Source organism: Rhipicephalus sanguineus, chromosome 2 (assembly GCF_013339695.2).
Source record: "Rhipicephalus sanguineus isolate Rsan-2018 chromosome 2, BIME_Rsan_1.4, whole genome shotgun sequence".
Classification (NCBI taxonomy): Eukaryota; Metazoa; Arthropoda; class Arachnida; order Ixodida; family Ixodidae; genus Rhipicephalus; species Rhipicephalus sanguineus.
The window spans coordinates 225,360,586-225,370,145 of NC_051177.1; the positions used below are offsets into that span (position 1 = coordinate 225,360,586).

General features: G+C 48.1%; 1 long non-coding RNA gene across 2 annotated transcripts; it reads right to left on the reverse strand.

Annotated features, from left to right (window-relative positions):
* Positions 1-1,083: 1,083 nt before the first annotated feature.
* LOC125757319 (uncharacterized) lies at positions 1,084-4,876 on the reverse strand. Of its 2 annotated transcripts, none has more exons than XR_007415239.1 (5): positions 4,542-4,876; positions 4,416-4,463; positions 4,202-4,321; positions 3,055-3,132; positions 1,084-1,240 (listed from the first exon to the last, which is right to left on the reverse strand). It is a non-coding gene; the product is annotated as an uncharacterized LOC125757319 (long non-coding RNA). The 2 variants fall into 2 exon arrangements; XR_007415240.1 differs by having other exon boundaries at positions 1,084-1,519.
* Between the last annotated feature and the right edge of the window lie 4,684 nt (positions 4,877-9,560).

The following is a 9,560-nucleotide window of genomic DNA, read 5'->3' on the forward strand; positions in this document are numbered from 1 at the left end:
CTTTTTTTTTTTTTTGCCAGCCGATTTTTGGCGTGCTTGTACCGAGAAGTAGAGTTAACGCCCGGTGCTGTGCGGTTGCTGTATCCCAAGTGTTGGCTCGGCACCCAATCCGGGTTTGTGTTGTCCATTAGACTCGCTGGCTGTCCTGCAAATTACAAAACATCAACAGTGAAAACCTGGCGCGCTATTGCATGTGAAATTGCGACTTCAGCGCGAAAACGGTCTCGTTACAAGCTGTTACGAACAGCGCAAAATTACAGAAGGCACTCGCGATCATTAGCCCGATGTGAACGGCATTTTCAATGCACGGTACAAACAACACGCATCGAGCACGTTAAGCTCAGCAGTTTGGTGCAGACAGTGACATTTTAACTCGATTGCAGCACGCGCGGATCACAGTCGAAGGTTCCCGTTAAGCAGCAGAAGATCCGGAACGGGCTCGAACGCGACCCGGAGAGCTCCTGCGAGGTTTAAACCGCTGCACACACAGCGACGGCTGTGTTGCAGGCGATTGTAAGCGGTGGCGTTAATTTTTTGAAGTTTTCGCTTCATCCTGTTTTGCTTACCTGAGATGAAACGCCGACCGCATACACGGAGGTAATCCAGGTTCTTGAGGCCCTTTCTGTTGATGCGAGCGAGCCAGAGACGATGACGCTGTTCCGACAACACTTTCGTGCGGTCGCCCCAGACAACGCAAAGGCATCCTAGGGACATCCAAATGACATCCCTTTTGGGAGTTCGGGACATCCAAAAGACGTCCCTCACAAGGTGGAAAAACATCCCAAGTGATACAAAAAAAGACCTTTTTGGGATGTCCCAAAACTGCATGCGTGTGGGATGTTATTGGGACATGTGGCCACTTTTTACTGCAGGATTATTTCAAAAGGGTGGGACATCTGCTCCCATAACATGTTAACTTGCTTCATCGCGCTCGACCACCCCCTACCTGAGAGAGCCAGTTGCCTCTCCAGGAAAGCATATTCCTCGTCCAACCAATCCACTTTTTTTTTTCACATAGATAACTAGATAACTTAAAACCAAGTCATGTGTTCAGAAACCAAGCAACATGCATGGAACATCAAGTGACCAGCAAAAATGATTTATTGCCTCACTATTATATGGCACTACAATCATGCCGAGAAGGACAGAGAACTTGGTATTGATGAGCGTGTAGTCTAAGGTGCACACTTTCGAGTGGAGGGCCTTCCATGGCGTCCAGCAAAAGGGCTTGCAGAGGCAGCTGAGGACAACAAAAACAAAGCCTGCATGTATGTATACGTACTGCACACAACATGCATGAAAATGGTGAACAACAGGAACATAGCATGACTATATTGTCTTATGTCTCCTGAGACAGGGTTAAACCTCATTCCAGATGCACAAGTGCCTGCTTTTACTTATTGCTTTGTCAACACTAGAATCATGAGAACTCTGTATTTATGAGCATGACATCTGGGGTGCACGCTTTCAAACGCAGAGCATTCCAGCTGGCGTCCAACAGCAGGGCTCGCAGAGGCAGCTGAGAACAAAAACAAAGCCTTAATGTACATGTCCATACTACACACACAAACGCACAAAGATGGTGCACAACGGGGATATAGCATGCCTATTTTGTCCTGTGTGTGTGTTAAGAGGTTAAAGGGACCGACAACCAACTTTTATGGTACCTATTTTCTTTAAAAGAGTCCTGACACAAAAATTTTCGCCCCGCGTTTTTTTGCTGCAATGTGTTGCTGGGGGCCTGTTAGTCATAACACGGCACATTGTTTGCTGCAGCGCGCGACAGATAATTAATTACAAGCTCCTTATTACCGACACAGTCTCGGTTTCGGTTTGACAGAGCTCCAAAAACGACAAGCCGCCGGGTGCAACTATCACCACCTAGCGAGTGAAGCGCTCGGTCACGTGAGCACAAAGAACAGTGACGCATTTCCGCGCGGTCTGTCGTCGTCGGGCTTATTGTCGTCTGATGGCGACGATTTTCTTGCGGCGGGGATGGAAGGAATTTTCGACGTGGCGAATCACTTCAGGTTTGACCCGCTGGCAAGGAGCGATTCGTTGGGAAGCGCGTCAAAACAGAAATGGCGGCTACGACGTCATCATAATTGTACCGGCTGAAACGATTACGTAGGGGAAGTAGGGGGGTCACCTCGGGTCACCTCCGAGGGTGTCAATGCACCAGGTGCGGCCTATAATGCTGGATCGCGCTCGCGAACTTCAAAATTCATATAAAATACCTTCCAAGCTTTATTCGCTGTCGATATTTCGCAGATGGCACACGCACGTACACGGGAATCGATCCAGCAGGCTATCTCGGCCGCGAAATTTTGTGTCAGTACCCCTTTAACGCGACAGGAAGCTTACCAGTCAGAGTGTATATTCAAGGAATGGTGATGTGGAAAATGCCGTGAAACATTTGTAATTCGAATTTTTCTATCTGCGACGGATATGAAGTCGTATACACACGTGACAAGACATGATGCAAACAGTGAGCGTGACAGCGGTTCGTGTTCGAGCGCGGCGGTTTACTGCGTGTGTGTGTACTCGCGCGCATGCGCTGCGGCTCGACTTCGTCCACTGGCTACCGCGAAGGCAGCGCCGTTACTTGTCACCATGCAACTCCTTTTACCTCATAAGCAGCACAGAATAGAGCGGGGATGGATAGTAATATACATACTAATATTTTTAGGACCAATAATGGCACACATGACGGTATCAGACTACGTGACTTTGTACAGCAAAGTGATCAACTCCGCAATCTAGCTTCAAGGCTCTTGCAATAGGTTGCACAACATGCCTTTTTTTTGTTACTTTTAAACACAATTTAGAGATATAAATCCTACTCACAGCGCGAAAAGGATGCTGGAATATGTCAGTATATAGCGCGGTCTTTTCATTTCTGACAGGATCTAATCACAAGTTCTGGCCAGTTGTCGGTCCCTTCTCCTTTAAGCCTGGTTCATACTGAAGTGCTTGTAAACAACAATGCACAATTTTACTTATTGCTTTACCAACGAAATTCATGCCAGGAATGACAAAGGAATTGGTATTTACGAGCATGACGTCCAAGGTGCACGCGTTTAAACACAGAGCCTCCCAGCTGTTGTCCAGGAGCGGGGTTCGCAGAGGCAGCTGAGGAAAACAAAAACAAATCCTTCATGTATATGCATATCCACTGCAAGCACAAATATGCATGAAAGTGGCGCACAAAACAAACATAGCACAACTGTGTTGTTGCATGTGTGCTAGTTTAAGAGGAGTAAAACCTGCTTCATAATTACTTGCTCATAAGCAGAAATTTCTCCTTTTAGCTTACTCTAATTATGTCGGTTACGACTTTCGCATTTACAAGCATGAAGTCTAAGCTGCACGTTTTCCGTCTCGTAACCTGCATGCCTATGTCCAGGAAGCTGAGCACATTCTATGTCATTACCGGTAGGCAAAGGTGCAGACATTTGGGGTAAAGGTACACACCACTACTAGACGCAGCTGAAAAAAAAAGAAAAAAGATCATGTAATATGTGTACACAGCTAGCACATGCAAAAAGAATATCATTGAGCAACAGTGCATGTCACAAATGTGCTACATTTGTTTGGAAGTAAAACCTACTTGACAAACAGAGTGGGCTAGTTGGTCATTTCGGTTGTGTGAAACTACTTGACTGCTGGTAAAGGATGAAAACAACATGCACTGAAAAAAGGCGGAGGTATCGGGAAGCCAGACAAGGTGCCAGTTGCTAATATGCACCAAGTGACTGAGCAACAGGTTCTGCTGCTTCATAGAGATGTAGCAGAAACACCAACATACATTTTTCAGTTTCTTGTTTCAGTAAGACAGAAATCATGATCATAATCACAAACGATACGGTATATACCAGTACAAAACTGGGCTGTGCCCTTTTCTTCTGATAACCGGCTAACTGCTGGCCAGCAGCAGGACTCACACGTGCAACTGAATAAAAGAATAGCAAGAATATGCACTGTTTTGAACATAAGTTCTGGCTTTTCTTACAAATGGTGTCATAATGAGAGCAAAAAATTTGGTACTGGGCATAAACTGAGGGCAAGCCAGTCTTGTGTGCAGCAATGCTTAATTCATGTCCACAGCCCACTACAAATGGTTAAACTTGACACATGCATTTGACCATTCCAATTTTTTTTACGTTTATGTCAGTTGCAGTGGAAAACATGTACAACAAACCTTTGAAGTTTTTTTCTTTGTCGTCCTGGATTTCTGATCGTTCTCCACGGCACTACGCACGCGCCGGCTTGCAGTTATTCGAGGCAGATCAGCCATGTGTTCCACAATCGCGGTGTCAATCTACACACGTGGCCGACAACAACAACATATCAGCATTGTGAGCTTAACAGTTTCTGCGGAAGATAAACCAAATCGCGTCACAAATAAAACTTACTCCCACGTGCCATTCTTGCTGCGAGGGTCCAGTTCAGCGTACGCCAACCTGCGCGCGGTGAGGAGCCAAAGAAGAAAGTGCTAAGAACGTGCTGATTGCAGTAATCCAGGCATGTCAAGTACTTACCGAAGAGGTGGAAAAACGTTGAAATCGGCAAGATCTTGCAACCAGGCAAACACCTACGGCATGCGCGCTTGTGATTTTTCGACGAAACGTCACGGATCAAACACCTAAAAACGAGGCCAACGAAGAGTCTGATCTATCCGAACTCCAAACACGCCGGGCGCCATGATGGCGATGGCAATGTCTGCGCAGTGCTCGCAGCAAATCGTCCACTATTTGAGCAGGTGTTGGCTCGCAGTAAGCGCAATTAAAGAACAATTGCGTATTAAACCTAAGAAAGAAAACAATAAAATAACAATATTTCATTCAATTCTTCTAAAGTTAATATGTCGGTGTTTTTATAAATACGACACCACCCACCACCGCTCGTGCGGTGCGGCCGCCGTTCTCTGATCTTTCACGAAAAGCACGGCGTGCGTGGCGCGAGTACGTGCGCCGTACCGCTGTACCGCCTTTACCAAGTGCAACACTTGCTCACGCAGACAGCAATCGATCCCTCGTCCTCATAACGGCGCGACATTTAGAAAGAAACAACAACAACAAAAAACGAACACTTTCACAAAAAACGCGGATATATTGTTTTTCATGTGCATGTAGATATGCAATTGTGCACGCGCGCCAACCATGCTCTCCGGCGGAGTTGCTGTTTCCGATTGTTCAGGATCGCCAATTTTCAACACGGTAGCTTATTTCACCGCTAACTTGAAGTCCCAATCAGATCCTACAAGGGGTGTTTTAGGAATGATCCCTATGCACATGTCTAAAGGACATCCTAAAAACCACCTTGTTGGGATGTGGGACGTTTGGACTTTTTTGGGAAGTCCCTGGGATGTAGTGTGTTGTCTGGGGCATTGCCGAGTTATCACTTTCGGCAATCGGTAGAGCCCGGTTCTTGGCTCCAGGCCCATTTTCTGTGCGGCAGACGTGCTTCTCGCACTGCAGCCAGTCATCGCACACATCGGCATTGCGACGCCGCGCTGTTACTGGACCCGCACAACGCGAAAATATCGGACCTGCACACGCACCCAACGATAACACCGCGCTAGCAGTTCACCATCATGGCGGCCACCTATCCCACAAGCCTCTGTTGTGACGTCCGTGAAAACTATGTGTAGGTGAGCGAGTGCTAGCTTGCCTCTGTGTACTCATGCATCGGATCACCTTGCTTTTCACCCGCTCCTCCTGCTCTTTCGGCTGATGCCAGCTGAAGCGTTTGGGGGTGTGTAGGAACAGTGTGTTTTTTGTCTCTTCTTCGTGGGGTTGGGGTTTTTTTGCGCAGCCGCATCAGGCTCAGTGAAATAAGGCTTGGGCGCCATAGGAAGGAAGGCAGATAGGAAGGCGGGCAGGCAGGCAGGCAAAGAACTTTATTATTATCCGGAGGCGGCGCTCGACCCCCTTTAGGGGGTGACACCGGTGGGCCACTCCCACGACGGGACGGGGAGGTTAAAGGGACCGACAACCAACTTTTGTGGTATCCGTTTTCTTGAGTGCAATGGGAAGCTTACCGGTCAGAGCTTCTAATCACGGAGTGGTAACGCGGAGAACGCCGTAAAACATTTGTAATCAGAGTTTTTCGATCTGCAGCGATTATGCAGTCTTAATATCACATGCTGCAAACAGAGAGAGGTGAGCGCGATAGCGATTATACGCCAGCAGTGGTGACAAGTTATGCCCTAAGTATGAAAAGGCAATGTTACGTTTGCAAAGCCTGCGGTGCCGCGACTAATGCTTTCTAGCCTATTAAATTATTTTACAATAGTTATAGCGTTTTTCTGGGGCTTCTTATAGAAGTACTTTGGCCGTACACAGGCCGATTTATCACATTTTAGTCAAGCCAAGCCAAGCGCTAAGCCTTCGAAAACGAAACAAGTGGTAGGATACACCAGCAGTGCTGTTCATGAAGTGGTAGCAATCCTCCACAGAACAGTAAGTCGATGGCATTTTGCGAGCAGCAGCGCAAACTCGCGTGCTACCCTTCAAAAGTCCGATACGACGAGAGCAAACGAGAGTCCAGCTACGCGGGAAACGCCGCCGGACGCCGCGCGCATGCGCCGCAGCCTCCGTTTCACTGGAAGCCACGAAAGCAGCGCCGCATCTCATGCTTTACTTCTTTTACCTTAGAAACAAACGGGAATTGGCAATAACATACATATTCAAATTTTCAGTCCTCGTTCTGGTGCGTGTAAAAGCATTAGACTACGTACAACAAAGTGCTTAAGACTGCATACGTCTGGTTCATGGCACTCGCGCTAGGCTGCGCGACATACCGGTTTTCGTTACTTTTAAACGCAATTTAAAAATATAAATCCTGCTCAGGTCGCGAAAAGTATTCTGGAATCTGTCACTATAATTCACGGCCTTTTCATTTCCACCAGGATCTAATCACCCGTTCTGGCCAGTTGTCGGTCCCTTTAAACTCCACGGCCATGTCGCGGGCCCTCTGGATGGCCCTAAGCTGGTCTCATTTGTCTTGGCTAGTGAGCAGATGGTTCCAGTCCGCCTCCGTAGAGGGAGACTCGCTGCTCCCGCGCAACGCAGGGCATTGCCACAGCATGTGTTGTAAAGTGCATTTGGGGTGGCCACAGCGCGGGCACCCCGGCTCTATGCCATCCATGTACTTGGAACATTTTAAAGGCGATGCATACGCCTCCGTCTGTAACAAACGTAAAGTGATTGATTGAGCCCTGTTTAAGTGTGGGTGCGGGAGTGGGTACCTCCGCCTCTCCAACTGGTAATGTTTGCAGATTTCATTAAATGTTAACAACGGATCTCTGAAGTACCAAGTAACGTCCTCAGCCTCCGATTGGTTCTCCCCGACGTGGAATGTGAGACCTCGCGCCCGGGAGTGAGCCAATTCGTTGGCATTGAGGATGGTTCCGTGTACGTGTCGGCCAACGTGTGCCGGGAACCAGATGATGTGCTTTTTGTCTGACCAATTGGCAGCAGAGAGAACGCGCGCTGCTTCCCGACAAACCGAGCCCGTCATGAAAGCCCGTGCGGCTACGCGCGAATCTGTGTAAATGGCGGTGCGGTCGGTGGCAGCGAGAGCTAGTGCCACAGCGACCTGCTCGGCGCGATCAGCGTTTGAATTTAATAAAGTCAAAGACGACAAGTGTTCGCCTTTGAGTGTTGTGACTACCGAGACAAAGTGGTCCGTATAGCCGTATTGCGCTGCGTCTACGAAGGCCACGTTACCCTCCATAGCGGTTTGGGTCGACTTGGAGTGTACGCCGTTCGAGACTGTCGAGGAAGCCAGAGCTGCGCCGGCGTTTACGTGTCGACAGTGTGAAAAGATTGACACTGTGAAGGCTGAGATGGCAGCGCTGGTAAAACAACAGGCCGATGACAGCAAACTGTTGATTGCCAATTTGGAGGCACGTTTCGAGCGTGAAATCAACGCCTACAGGAGCGAGTGTGAGGCTCTGAGGGTTACACTCCAGAAGGAGAGGGAGGACAAGGAGGGGAGCACCACAGAGTGCGAAGCACTAAGGCAGGCGCTGCAACAGGAAGAAAAGCTGCGCGAAATCCTACACTCTAAGCCAAAAATGAAAAAAACGAGAGTAACTGCCGGTTTTAGTCCTAAAGACCAACTGTTACTCCCCAAAAAGACCAACTGGAACAAGATGGCTGACATGGCTCAAGTTGGGGGAGTAAGCGTTTAGGGTTAGGTTGGAAGGGAGCAACAGAAGGACGAACGGCAACAGTTTCTCTCGGCGCGCAACCGCTGCTCTCCTGCAGGGCGCACCCTGTATCGGTCGATGCATGGGCCACATTTTCTTGCGGGCTGGCATAAGGAAACTAGTTTTTGTAAACTGAACAGAGAGATACGCACGCTAATAGGGACATTTGGCTTGTACGTGAACATTTAATGTTACCGTGTTACCGGAACACATGTTTTAGAAAGGTTTTACCTCCCCGTACTTAAACGGATACCTTTACGTTTGAATAAACCATGAAATGTTGATGATAACGGCATTTAAATTATATTTAATTTATATAAGATTGTATAACCGCTGCAGAAATATCTCGAGGGGTTTTTAGCGTAGAATACCGGGTTATCCGACGATGGTGTCGCCATCTTGTGACGCTTCGTGCAACCATAGTCGTGGACACGTTTGCTTTCGCCGAGTGTTTTAGAGGAAAAAAAATGATTGAAAAGGTAACTCATTCGTAATAATGCCGCGGCAAGGCATTTACACCAGAAGTGGAACGCACGATGTTTCTGAAATAACAATTTTTTGCTTGCCTGCTTCATCTTGTTCCCGCTAGATGGCGTCACCTATCCAGCCTGTCGGGATATTTATGTCAAGGCTTCTCACGTTTTTACCGCTTCGGTATTCTAATTCTAGGTCACTCTAGTGACTCTAGCCGCTGAAACAAAGTGATCGCAATTACCGCTCGCACTTCGGCTTATTTTTACTCGGCGGCTGGAGCCTCGGCAAAGCGGGTATCGCGAGTAGCCGCGAACGAATGTGGATTTTCGAGATAGGGCCGTAAACGTAAAGCCAATCCGGAGAGTAGTTCACGTTCCGTAAAGGCCCGCGTATGCGCAGATTCGTTCCGGCAACTCGTAACACGGTAACGTAAAGCTAAAAGCCCACAATACAAGCTAAAATCGCCCAATAAAAGGCATGGTTGCACTAGAACGCCAGCACCTGAAGCTGTTGTCGTCGCAAGTCAAATGGCGTGTTTGCGTATAACATTTGGCATAAATATATAGCCTGAGAGTGTGGCAATAAAATGCGAAGCTTCGCGAGACTCCGTGTATACTTCGCGACAAACAAGCGGTTGAGAGAAGTACACAGTTGATAGACTTTACATTTGCGGTTTTATGCTGACAACGAGACTGACAGCGAGCTAACGCCGCTGCCTCCCCTACCCCCTCATCTCTACCTTGTCACTGGCTGATTTTGGCGGGAGGACAGTTATCGCAATCGGGTCCGGTAGTTTGAATTTGTGTTTAATCTCAGAGCAAACGGACGTTATCAGCTCGCGCGGTGTTGACTTTTCAAAGGGGAGGCG